Source organism: Venturia canescens, chromosome 3 (assembly GCF_019457755.1).
Source record: "Venturia canescens isolate UGA chromosome 3, ASM1945775v1, whole genome shotgun sequence".
Taxonomy (NCBI): domain Eukaryota; kingdom Metazoa; phylum Arthropoda; class Insecta; order Hymenoptera; family Ichneumonidae; genus Venturia; species Venturia canescens.
Genome location: NC_057423.1, coordinates 9,184,272 through 9,198,580, shown reverse-complemented (window position 1 = coordinate 9,198,580; position 14,309 = coordinate 9,184,272).

Below are 14,309 nucleotides of genomic sequence, written 5' to 3'. Positions count from 1 at the left end.
GGTATACACGTATAAAGACGATAAAGCTGGTGCACAGGGCCGTTCCTCTTTCACCTCTTAGAATGGCGAGAGAGAGAGAGAGAGAGAAAGAGAGAGAGAGAGAGAGAGAGCAAGAGAGAGGAAGGGAGTGAGCACAGGCCTCGTGCGAGCCTCTTTGCGGTTAAAGAGAGGAGCACGAGCCAGCTATACATTGGCCGAACGACCGGTATTTAAGTCTTTGTAATCTGGTGAAGTTTTGCGGGGGAGCCAACGCGGTGAGTCATGGCAGGTGGTGCACTCGGCGCGATCGAAGACCGAGGCTCTTCGCGAAAAAATAAGGCAAAAAGAGAGAAAGAGGGAGAGGCTAAATAAAAAAACGGTACACACAAGAGAGTCCGAAACCCGAGGAGGAGCAGGGGAAAGAGGAGAGAAGATTCGGCGACGGAGTTCTCTTCAAAGCCAAGAGCTCGTGCACGAACGAGCGATCGACCGATCACGACGAATGGGCCCTCTCCTGCGTTCCCGTGCAGGACGCGGTGAAATCTCTAGTTAAAAAACGAGCCTGAAAAACAATAACTCCACCCTTCACCCTGCTCCTTCGGCTCATGCGGATCGCGCGCGGTCTCGAGTGTCATCGTTTTTGCCCGTTATACCTCGCGGCCGAGACCCGCCGCCGCCCCGTCCGTTTACCATTTATTAGTTCCTTATTCTTCACCGAGATGATAATTCTCCGAGTCAGCGAGCAAAGCCAATAATTCCAAGGACCGAGAAAAGTAGGTCGGTGGCGTTTAACGTCCGGTCTTTCCTCATCCCTCTTCACCGTGAACACGCACACTGTGCCGTACGATGTCTGACTTTTGGAGACGCACTTTTTTCTATACACATACATTCCCACATAAAACATACACGCGCGTATACGCCTGATGCTCTTGGGCATGGAGGAACGCGAGACGAAGCGCGTCGAGTTGTCGTTCTGCCAATTGATACGAATTCTCCTTCGCAAGCGGACCGAGTCCCTTTTTCTACGTCGACAAAAACGAGAATATAAGCCTCGGATAAGAAGGGAAGGAAACAATTATCCGGTGCAAGAGCAGCTGCAGAAATCAGGAGTAAAATATATCAAGTCGTGAGATGATTTTAGCTTGTAAACAAGACTAAATTTCCAGGGGAAAATCCCGAGCCCAAATTGCACTCGAGTCCCAAAGTTATCATGATTTCTCGCGTCGACTTAAATCCAGAAATACTTTGGACTTATCAAGCTACCTGTCGGTGGGAAGAAAGCGATATTTCTCTGCCACCGTGTAAGGAGTACATAACGTTGTTAACGTCTCGAGTGAAGGAAAGAAAAAAAAAAATACGGACAATCGACGGTGCAGTTTGGTGTATGCGTGCGTCCTTTTTTTCTTTTTCAATAACAAGATCTTACCGCAACGCAACCACATACATGTACGAGAGTAGTTATACGGCGGACCCGCCCGGCGCTTGGCGCAAAATCAAAGGGGAACGTCCGCTTTCTCTTTCTCTCGTTCCTGCTTCTCGCGCGTCCTCGCATGCGAACCTCACTCTGTATTGGCATTACTGTATGGGGTAATGTATCGCATACGCTCACGTAAGGAAAGACGCTATGTACGTATAGATATACGGTAAATATGCAGAGGAGAAGCGCAGAAGGCTCTCCGAAACGCAGCACGCCGGGTTTCAATCAGCCGCAGTCAACGACAACGAGCGAGTCGCAACGGCCGCAATACTATCTGCAATATGGCTAAGGCCGACAGTCCGTTAAAGGCTCGTCGCGCAAACGTGAGACTCACGGCAAGAGTGCAGAAGCGAGGTCGCCGCAATTATTCGACCATTTTTTCTCTCATTACCCGCCGCTGTACCGCGTCCGAGAGGCGCACACACGCACACGACGCTCCGAGATGAAGTGAGAGAACGACGCGCATCGCTACCTTTGAAAGATCACGAGACAAGAGATTCTCAAGGCGGCGGAGAAAGATGAGAAGATGAGCCGCATGCATGACCCCTAGCTATGCAGAGACGCATATAAACAGGGATAAAACATACCTGTATATGTGCAATCGAGCATAAGGAGCAACAGCATCTTGCTGACGCGAATGTTGCATCTCGCCTTTTATTCTATTCTTAGTGCTAGGATTGAACAGGTGGTTGGTGGTTGCACGGACGTCGTTCTCTGGGCTTTGCGATACCGAACGATACCAACACTCGCGTGGATCGCGCAGTGCCAAATCAAGGCGCTTTTCGTCTCACTCGCTGTGCGTGCTTTCACTCTTCATTAATCATCCCCAGTTTCAATTAACCTATCGACAATTATTCCTTATCGGGTTTTCATTAAAGAGCTCGTGCTTGGATCAATCATTCTGTGATGCGCACTCAAATATACATTAATTCAAGTGGGTATGCATTCGACATCGATGGGGGGGGAAACGTGATTCAAACCTAATCACGGGCAATCAATGACAACAGCGAATGCACATTTTCTTATGATTTCGTTTTAATGAGTTGGATTGCTTCAGGATTAGTAATTCAATATACGGATGATTAATTCCCATTTATACGAGCTCAATAGCAGCGTGGGCTTTGGCGAAGGAACTCGGCTCTGTTGATCCACTCTTATTGACATTGTACGGGAACATTGGGAGAGAGAGAGAGAGAGAGGGAAAAAGAAAATAGTGAAATGAAAAATGAGACGAGGCAGAGTCGCGTCTGAGTTTCTTGTCGGAAAAGTTGAGTGACTCGGTTATGTCAGCCTCGTTACGGGTCTTTCAGTCGAGCCTGAGGACTTTAAAAGTCCGGGGGGACGCGAGAATAAGAGAGAAAGCAATGAGCCGGTCCGTGGGGTGCCTGCTAGACGTTTGTTCCGCAAGACTTTGTATGTATTCTTCTTCGTGGTCTTCCCTCGTCGATGCCAAGAGGGGAAGGTGAGTCTCCGAGGCACACCTATAGTAATATCCTACCGGGTGGTCGCACCCAATGCATCGGGCACCGCTACGCCAGCTTAGGAAACTCGCAAACGTGGAATATTTTGCCCACATTGTGGCATTTAGACTATTCCTCAAAAAAAGATACACGGTTGTCATTTCAGAGCTACCAGCGTGAAGAATCTTGCTCATCAAAGTTTTCACTTTGTCGTGTGAACGCCAATTTCGAGAAAGAGAGACATCACAAGGCTCCAGAACCGAGAATAAAGAGATTTTTCCAAAGCGAGGCACACTCGTGGCTTAATTCAAATGTCTGACCTCCCACGAGACAATTAGATTCGCGCGGTTGTCCAAAAGTTGTTCCAACATTTGGACGGGTCATGTATTCATTGTCCGACTAACCGAGTGGACAGAGTTTCGCCAAACGAAGCTTCGTCGTTTCCATGCTTCTTCTCCTACATGCTGACAATCGACTCGACTACACTAGTGCAGACACATGCACGTTTAGCTATAAAGTGCGCCGTACTATGTGGCATAGAATACCAAGAGAATACGACTCACTCGCATTGTGGTATAAACCACAGAGACTTCTGGATCTGGTGCCAGTCATGGGCATAACGCCAAATCGTGTTTCCCATATTTCTCGCTATGCTCTTCTCTCTCGTGCTCTCTTTCTCTCATTCTCTTCACCGCCGTTGTTATGTTGGTCATGTGGAATAACTCGATTCAACAAACACGAATTGTGGGACCAACTCTCAGCGTGTTTCTCTCGTCATTTTCTATCCACGAAGTGCAGTCAAAGCCTCCATTCCTCTTATAGTTGTGTGTACCGCCAATGAAACTAAATTATGTCGAGAGAAGTAGTGATGCTTTACGTGCGCTAGAGGCTGCTCAAACTAAGCGCAGAGTAGCCACGAAACTTGTTTGCTGAAAAATATGTCGCGACCATTCATATAAAAACAAGGGTCCCGAAGCATGAAATATGACGATTTATAAATAAAGGCTCGGATCTGATAGCCCGAGAATCTGCCCCACGTTGAGAGGATTAATAGGGAAAGTCCTTCGACAAAGTCGTAGGACGTTTTACACGATTAGACAAGCACACGTGGGTGAAGAGGAAAGTAGTGAACGATGTTGCTGGAGAAAGGATTCTTGACTTTTGGACCAAGAAAATAACCACAGCAGGGGTTACAACTGATGTTTACACTATTTCGTCGGGACTCTCATTCGAGAGCTGTGACCCGACGAGACATCAACATGTGGGAAACTTTCGTGGATGCTTAAAAGAAAACCAACCCATGGCAGGCGAGGCGCGTAGGGTATTTGGCAGTCTGGCATCGTCGGTTTCTTAATTGTTTTCCTTTCAATCAATAATGCCGAGGGGTTCGCGAAGCAAGAGTCTTTTGATTTCGTTGAACGCCGAGGAATCCGTCGCTCAATGTCAATGAAAACAAACATCCGAAGGAACTTGGGCGTTTTGCATTATTTTTTTCTGCGTGTGGTACGTAAATGGTGGAAGATCCAAAAGCCTTCGGACACGGAGGGCTGCGCAATCGGACATGAGAGGAACGTCACGTTCCTGGAGCCTAAAATAACCAAAAGCATTGCTGAACTCCTGCTCGATTTGGCCACCCGGACGACATCCAAGTACATCCCCCACAGCGCACTGCAACCGTCGTACAGAAGTCTGTCTCAAGAGAGGACTCGAAAGAGTCCGCGAGCGAGAGCGGACATTGGAGAGTGCGGTCACGCTCTGGCCTTCGCAGGCTGGCCTGACAAGCTCTCGATCACGGCGTGAGGTCCCCGTGTCCAGCCTGATATCCTGGAGGATTTCTCCGTCTCGTGTATTGCCACGGCTGCTGCTCCTACTCTGACCAAGCATCGCTTTACTCCTTGTCCACAATGCTGCTGCTGCTGCTGCTGCTGCACAATGACCACGGAGCAGTCGATGTAGGTACCCGATGTGCAGCGTCACGCGCGCGCCATCCTGTCGCCCGTTACTCTTTCACTGCGTGAGGTCTTTTCGTCGACGTCTTCGTGTATTCCTCTTGGTATATAAACTTGCGAGTATGTACGTGAATCCGAACGAAACATCGACGCCGTACTAACCTCCGGTAAACTGACCAAATAAAGGCAAAATCGTTGCTGAATTGACAATGTCTCGATATTTTCAGTAACAACATTCGATCCTGAAGGTAACTCGACTTTCACCGTGCAATGTTATTGCGGACTATTTTCCAGTGAAATTGCTCTACTGAGTGGAAGGTATTTAAGGTCGTCTCACGACGAATTCTATCCTTCGAAGCCTTTGCGCGCGATGGCACTTTCGATTGATTCTGACGCGACGAAAGGTCAAGTAGCGTGGATCGAAGGAGGAATTTTAAAAATTCACAAAAATCAAATATTCCTCGTCTTCCACCGTAACTCCTGGCAAAATTATGAGAAATTTTTGAGCCACGTATACTCCTGGGCTGTTAAAAATGATTTTAATGTGTCGTCCCGGCTCGCACCGAGCCAAAGTGCATCTCGTTATAACATGGAATCTTAGGTGAACGATGCACAAAAGGTTAAAGAGCATAGCGATATAACGATGTGACGACTGTGTGGGAGGACAATATCTGTAGTCTACGTCGAGGCTGTACACACAGTCGTCGCATCGTATCGGTGCACGCATCGCGTGTATACACAATATCTGTGCAGTTGAGACTGCGACGAAGATGACTCTCGGCGCAGCATGACTTCGTATTATTTGGTGCGACCAGGTCGAAAAGCCGTCTGGGCGATGGACCACGCGGTGACGGAGCCACCAAGTCGTTAGCCACCATTCAAAATCACCTTAAGTCGCTATCAAGTAGCGATTATTTTTCTTTCCCGCTGATGCTAGTATAATGATGATTTTTAATTTTCACACACAACTGGCGTGCTGCGTGTGCGAGAGATCACGAAGGATGCTGGGGAGCTTGACGTTTTTACTCTTCATATTTCCCGATGAAAGTTGGCGAGGAAAAAATACCCGGCGACGACGATGTGCAGGGGTCACGTGATACCACGAGTTATTCATAATATCTGCTTATATGCAAATTGCCTTAAAGTATAGACGCTCGACTCTCGTTTTCGACAAAATGCTTGTGATTTTCTCCACAACATCATACCCCATATGTATACACACAGAAATACATTTGATTTCCCATTGAATCCTTATAACTGCGCTCCGAAGAAATACCACCTCCGCGATTCTTCTTCTTCCTTGTTATCGAAAGTGAATAATGATGAGGCTCTCGTTTGTGACTCTTGGCTGTATCTTTGTCGTCCCTTGCGCGCGCGCGTGAACCCACGAACGAAGAAAACCGACGGAGAAATATTTTAATGCGGTAACGGAGCTCACAAAAGACCCGTCGACGAAAAGGAAAAAATAAATGAGAATAAAAAATATATTGGTCTCTTTCCACCGGGCCGTAAAATATACAGGCTCGTAACGGGTTTTACCTACGTTGCATGAACTTCTACTGGACGATGAGTTGTCAAATATTTTTTAGTGTTTTCACGTGATCTCATGAAATATGACGCTTTTATGTTCTCATTCTGGGAACGTATATTAAAAAGTATCGTTTTAAAAATCGGCCGAAAATTCTCATCATATTTTGTAAGAAGCTCTTCCTCGCGGGTTCATCGCGAGTTTAAGCACTGCTCTGGTGGAATTTCGCACTCCCGAGCACACCGAACACAAGCCCTCTATTCATTCCGTCCCGGGCAGCGTTACGTCCGCGGTCCATATAACAAGATGAATCTTTATGCTGCATCCCTCGTGTAGATGATGAGAAACATCGAGCTTGACGATGCCCAGTTGATCCGGCTACGCCGCGTGGGGTGCGAGCACCGAGACAACGCTGGTCTTTCAAACCGTCGGAGAACACTAAACGAAACGTCATACGGATCTTAGTACGAGAAGGCAGCTCGAGAAGAGAATACAGGAACGGACAGACGTCGGCACTGTGCCAACTGGATTGGGTCACGTCGAGGGTTCGTCAGAAACACACGACACAGTCGCTCGCTTCCCCGTGTCGACGCGCCGCGGCTACGCCATTAAGCCTTTCAATTTTAAGGCAGATTTCTGGTAACTGCATAATCCGAACTGTCCACGCTCAAGTTAACGAGTACAAATGTTCTCAAAGCTCTTTTACTTGGTATTGGAATCATAATTGGATTTTACTCCCGGCCAGAAATCGTAACGAGGTCTTTGAATTTAAGGATTCTGGGTTATTGGATCTTTCCCTATACGCTTCCGTATGCTCGGCTCAAAATCCTGATGAAAACTCATTCCAAGCACGTAACTACTTATCGATTGATAATTGGCGAAGGCATAAGATCCGTGAGCAACACAACTCTGGATATCTTGCTTCGATTTGTATGAGCAGTAGGTGCGGAAATGTACGTGAATGGAATTCCATTACGGAACAAAAAGTGTCGGTTCTTTGGGTGTATTCTCGTTGCGGTTCATGGATTAATCCAGTTGCTGCAGCGTTAGAATGAGAATTGAGGATTAAGAAGTTGACATGCTCAATTGTAATTGAACATGGAAATTTCTCCACGTTTTGACAGAACCTCGATGAGCATTCGCGATCAAGACGTTTTGGCAATCTGCCAAAAAACGAAAAACAAAATATTCCCGTTGAAATACGATGCGATGTCACGCCAGCTCACATGCCAACCGTCATTTGTCAAGCCTTTGCCCTCAGCTACCAACTGCATGAACGACACAAGTAAAAGAAGAAACCATAAGATTTTATTTCACTCGGAGAAACTTGATTACGCAATCCCCTCGGACGAAGCACATGACACGGCCGCTCGACCGACGCGTCAAAGAGGCAATTCAAAGGGCGCAATTTCAGGACAATACTACAGCACGTATAGCCGAGATCTCTTCTCGTCGTTGGACAATGCAGCGAGGAGCTCTGGCCTTTCCCTCCCCCCTCCCTCTGGCTCGTCTTCCGTGCACAGATATCCGACGAAATCTCGTGGAACTACTTTCGTTTGTGCCACCTGTGTGCCGCTCTTCAAAGCCGGTTATAAAAAGAGATCGACTCGAGACTTTTTTCCATTAAAAGTAGAGAGGATTTGAGGACGCGCGACTAAATACGAAGAGTGGGACAAATGTATTCGTAAAGGTTTATAGACGTGTTTGGAGAAACACGAAATATATGGGATGGTCGATGAAGAATTGTTCAGCATATTAGAGCGAAGGAAACTAATATCGTGCGTGAGCGTGCTTCCCGCTCGACGGGATTGACGAGCGGCACAGTTCCAAACTTATATTAAGCAAAATATATCACTTGCATAGCAACTACCATTTATACAGGTGGCAATGTCAATATAAATAGTAAGCCTCGAGCAACATATTCGACAGTGAGTCCATGTATACCGAGGAGAAAGACCACCGGCACTGAAACAGGACGACCCATTCCCCCCTGAACGCGCGGATGTGTTTCGAATCTTGAACCGGCTCCTACAGTCGCGCGTGGAACCCGAATAAGTTCAATTCATCCTCAAATCCTATGATTCATCGTGAGATGATACGCGATTCACGGGCTTCCACCTATAGCGCAATGCGATCGCGCCCTGCTCTCGAGATTTCGATGAGATAAAGATATGAAATCGTTATTAATCGAGGGGATTGTCGCAATTCGAGCCTTATCCAAGGAATTATAAAGCTGTATTCACGAGATATTAACCGATATTTTACCTTTTGCAAGTCGTGACTGCACGGAGCGAAGCGAATTTGGAACATCAGCGACTTCCGTAACTGTCAGTTTTTTTGTTGATGACTGATTGAGGAATAAATGAATTTGTCAGTACGTTAAAAATTTATTTTCCTCGAGAATGCAATCGCCACGGTTTAATGAACGTTCGTGTGTATGTGTGTGTGTGTGTGTGTGTGTGCGTGCTGTCGGTGGAGCCAAACACGCATATCCACGTATCAATAACTCGACCGAGAAATTATTTCCGCTGACGAGATTTTACGAGTGCGTGCGAGTCGAAAAAATTGTTCAAAATAAATGTGGCAATTAGGGCCTCCCGGCTGTCGTCCACGGAGATCTCGAAGCGCAATAACATTTTTCCTCTCATTTTTCGGCCCGGTCCACACGCTCTGCTTTGATTAAGTCGTGCGCGAGAACAGCCTCACGGCGCACATAACGTGTGCGTACGTGCGTGATCGAATGTGTCCCCATCTCGTTCGCAAATCTTCGAGTCATCGTGTGTAACTTCGAGGGCGCGTGTACACGGAAGATACCACGTGCCTTTTCGAACGGAAATGAAAAGCACGAGATTTTACACTCACCCGCGATCCCCAAATAATGGTCCGACGAAATAATCAGCCGGTTTCGAAAGTACAGGGAACCAACGAGAATGCTATTCAAAGTAGTCCTCAAACCAGTCTGCTTATAACTTCATCTTCATGAGTGGACAAGTTCTTCCGGTTTTATGTCAATGAAAAAAGTAACGAGGAACGAGATCGTCAATATTTGGGGTAGAAGGACGAACAACGTGTAGAAAATAATGTGTTTGGTGCACTTCATTTGCCCAGTTCGGGCAGGGCTTAATATGTCAAATAAACAAATTTTAGCGAGCGCTCGATATTTCGAAATTTTCAATGTTGTAATATCAGATTGGAGAAAAAAATAAGTTATTCGAAAGTCTTATTTCCGATCGACTATTTAGCAGATTACGTGTTTAACCGAATATTCCTTCGTTGAATTCGTATTTACTCGAAAACATATATTTCGATAGTTTTCATTTCGAATGCAATTTTAACAGACCATACGAATGTCAAACGTTCATATTTTCAACAGATCAGAATGTGGAGTAGGAGAAAATCGAAAGTGAATTTATCGTGCCTATAAAACTTGGGTATGCAGAAAAGCGATGATAAGAAAAGGCGAAAATCAAAATGGCGACGTTTGAAATTGGAGATCACCGGTCTGAGTAAGTGAGTGAGTGAGAAGCGTGTATTTTGAGCTCCGCTGCTCAAAGTTGACTTTTTAACGTTGCGCCATTTTGAGCGTTCGATGGGCGATTGTTACATTCTATTTTCGATGTAAGCGTGCTTCGAACCTTGAAGTTTCTACTTCATTTATTATCGACATTCGAAGCTCTAGTCAAATTGATCTGTCTCCATGTTTTCATTCAAAGTTTATAACAATTCGAGATTTTACCAATTCGAAATTTTAGTAATTCTAACATTTTACGTTGGACGTGAAGGCATTAAAATAGTGTCGCTATCAGTAGTCAGTCGAGTATATAAGCGCGTAGAATTCGCCAGAAATGATCCGAAGCGATAAAAAAAACGATCGATAAAACTCGAAGATCATATGAAAAATTTACGAACCGTCAGCTATTTTGGGGCGGAATCGCGTAGCCGGGAGAATACAGACAGGGTGGAAAGCAATGTAGCGGAGAATTGTTTCGTTGCTTGAACTCCGAGGCGGAATTCCAATAGATGAAACGTGGAACGTCTTTACAGGGGCGAAGAACCGAAGGAAACTTCCTCCTCGAGATGCCTTCGTTCTGCTTTTAGTTGCAAGTATAACTATGTTCGTGTAGCGAACCATTACGTTCTTCGCCCGTTGAATTTCGCTGCTTTCCCCAGTATACTTGAGGAAAAAAGTAGTACCGCGTGCACCGGTTGTGCCAAGAGCAGCGGCAGGAACAGCCGTGTGGCACTCAACCCACACAGGTCTCGGGTTTATTGAAATTCGTGGCGTTAAAAACGTGCCAGCATTCGGTGTTAATGGGAACAACACTCAGCTGATTACAGAGCGGCGGAAAAAGGGATGCTTCGAAGCGCGAAACTGCTCAAGTTAAGGCGCGTTCAGCCGAATATTCACCGAGGCCAACGCGAAGAATGATAGAGTGAAGAGAGAAAAACGACCACACGGTAATATAGACCACCTACCGGTACCCAACGTTAAGTCCTCTCTCTTTCTCTCTCCGACCAATGCCAAGAGGATCCCCCAAGGCGCAACGAAGTTTTAACCAAGCCAGCGGGGTATGCGATGTGCACCAAGCCATTTTTATACTCGCACTGTACTCCTCCCTATCTCGCTTCAACGCCCTCGCCCCTCCGCACTGCCCCAGAACCAATGTATAATAAGACTTGAATCCCTCCAGCGCGTCTGCGGGCTTACCACCAAATAAGTGTCATAATCTCTGTTTAGGTCACCCGCAGCTGCCAAATTAACCAGCCAGCCTAATAAAGTGACTAGTCCAGTGGAAAATCTTCTGCTGGTACGTGGAAACCATCGTCCAATGATTTTCATTAAATGCTTCGTGAGTTGTCTCAATACTTCCCCATGGGTATTTCGGACCCGGCAGAGAAATGCTCGCTTGCACGGTAAACGTACGAAGTGCCTCGAAATTTCAACCGGAGGCTTCCCAACGCCGAAGTTCGCCCATTTTGATGAATCTTTTCAGCAGAATTTTTCAATTATTTAAAGGCGAAAGATCACTTGGGTACTTCATTCAGGCGTTTCTCAATTTCCCAGCGTAAATTGTTCAATGCTCAGGAGTAGTGCGTGAAATCCACCTTAAGCCGTTTTCCGCCGATTTCTCGATATTGATGCTCCATTGAGAAAAGTGTGACAATCGTCCACCGTTCAGTGATCACCTGGTGCCATCATGGCATTGTCCACCTGCACGGAGTATACGTTCTAAGAATGAATGCAAGAGTTTTCAAGATACAGACCTTTGGTACTCCTCCGTTAGTCGAGAGGTATTATGAGAGAGCTTCCGGAAATCTGTATAAATTTCAATGCCTCGTGGAAAAAAGCGCGAAGCTTACTGAGACGGTGGCTGGACGATTGACCGGCACGTCCGTAGTTCATTGTAATCCAGTAGCGAGCACTCGATAGAATGACGCTTGTCACCGGAGGTATCTTACTAGCGGACATTCTAACATTCTTACACGAACTTCACTTACATTTGCAATCTACTGGAGAATACCAGAAGCCTTTGAAAAGCCTTTGGCATAAAGTAGCGTATACAACGGGGTACGAGGACGACAAGTTCATTGATGAGAAAAGGAAGGAAGGCAGTAGGATACAATGGAACAAGCTACGACGTTCGCTCCGGCACGCCTATCGGGTTCGTATACTATCTAGGCAAATCCCGAGTGAAATAGCCCGTTCATTGAGAAGCTTTATACCTCGGAGTGTGTGCACCAATGCTCACGAGCAATTTTCTCTCGAGTCTCCCGCATTGAATCGTCTCGTTGTCGTCGTCGCGGAGGGCATTGGCACAGCGTCGTTCGGGGCTCTCGTGAATTGGCAGGAAGCCCGCACCGCTTAACTCCTAGGCTCTCGGATCGTTCCATCTCGTTCCTCGCCGCCACTTTTTTCTCTCTTGGCTCAATGAGATTATGATCTGAGAGCAGGCCTTCTCGAGCTCTCCCCTTCTCACGAGCAGCCCATGACTCCTCTCTGGAGACTCGATTCTACTACGACAATATTCATTCATCAATTCTTCACGGCTCGTGAGAGTAGCTCGCGCCCCCGAAGCACCGAGTCGACTCGATATTTCACATTCGTAGATCTGAAGCCTTTTCGCACCCGTCGCTCCGCCGATTTGTGGCTGCATCCTCGTTCCTCTCGTCGCGTCGAAGTTTTCTCGAGGCTAAACAACGCAGCGGAAGCTGATGCGGTCGCGGTGGTGCGACGTCTCCATGCCAACTGGGGGGGACCACCTGTCTCGCTCGTGCCTAGGATGTTGCTAACTAATCTCACCCACGAATCTCGCTTCGACACTTCGCTAAGGCTTCAACGATCGATTCCTTCGTCGAGCACATCCAAGTTGAGGATTTTTCCTTTCGCTCAATTCGCTTGAAATACTTGTGCCTCTGCCATGCCAACAAGCTTTCATTTCGCTGTTTATTTCCACCTCCGGATTCGCAGCGAGTAGATGACCATCGGTGTCTGCTATGGGAGAAAGAGAATTCACGAATGCGTGCACCCCGGGGACGCTTGCAAGGAATTCTCTTCATTTATCAGCTTGCAAAAGGTGAAATGCTGCGACCATGGACCAAGCTCCGGATAAACAACTTTTAGACTCGAACACCCGGCCACTTATCGCGCGAACGTTTCTTGTGCTTAGCGCGATTAGCACACCGCTGCTACGAATTCGCGACGCTCTTTCTCGCTCTCATTCGATCTCGCATCGTTTCACGTGTTTTCTTATGCTTTCTCTCTCTCTCTCTCTCTCTCTCGCTGTTAGGAGACACTGCTGCTTGGGTAACTTGACCGGCTAAATAAATTAGTGGCAGCCTCTCGTGTGCGTGTGCGCTCCGTGCCCGCGTTTTATTTTTTATTTATTTTTTTCTTTCACGTGACCGTAGCAAACGCGCTAATGGATTCGCGACTGGCTCACTGTATCTTTCCGTTTCGTTTTATCTCGCATAGCAAGCTATCTGTGTTTTGCTACAGCGCTGCACATCTATATACGTGGAAATATACTATGGCAGCGAGTCCCGTGCATCGATTAATTTCTATGGTCGACGTCAGTTTGCCTGAGCATGCCTTCTCCCCGTGAGCGTGAGAGGGACAGCTACCAAGCCCAGAATCTATCAAGCTTTATCGCGCAACGACACGAAAACCGCCTAACCTTCGGGTTTGGTCCAGTGGTCAGATCCTTCGCAGAGTGGTCAATAATGGCGTGGGTAGGTTGGAAAATGAATTTGTTTTTCGGATCCCGAGAATTCGCATACCTCCGAGGTGCTCACCATTTTTTATATCGTAATTTTGTTTCCATTAACAATGTTAATTAATAAAATGATTCGTAACCGAAAGACTTTGAAGAGTTTGTTCACGATAAGTATGAGCTTGGTTTCTTGAATAATTTACTTTGCCAAAGTATCCATGAAAGCCGTCAAGCGCGCGAGTTAAATTGAACAGAAAGTTTTCCGTGCACCCCGAGGCAGCTTCCGGAGCAGGAAAATCAAGAGAAATTGTAATTAAACAATGAGAAGTCTCATGGAAGTCGTTGAGTCGTGTTTTCTGACATATCTGGCTGGATCGCGTTGGTCCCTAAATGCAAATGACAGAGAGAGGGGAAGTTATCTGCACGCAAAAGCTCATGTTGGCCAACTGGCTTTCGTGGGTTGACTCTCACACGCGCAGGCCGGGTTTGCCGACTGTGACGCGTTGTTCCTCTCATTTCAGAGTTTGTTAACGAGGCGGAGCTGCGCGCGCGAGCGCAGTAGCATGCAGCAGAAATCGAGATGAAATCAGAAGGCGAGCGGAACTGCTGTGCCCACTCGCGAATTATAATTGGTACGTAATTAATGATACCTTCGGTTATTTGACAGGCATTCGACGGCCATGGCGGATGTGTGGTACGCGCGGT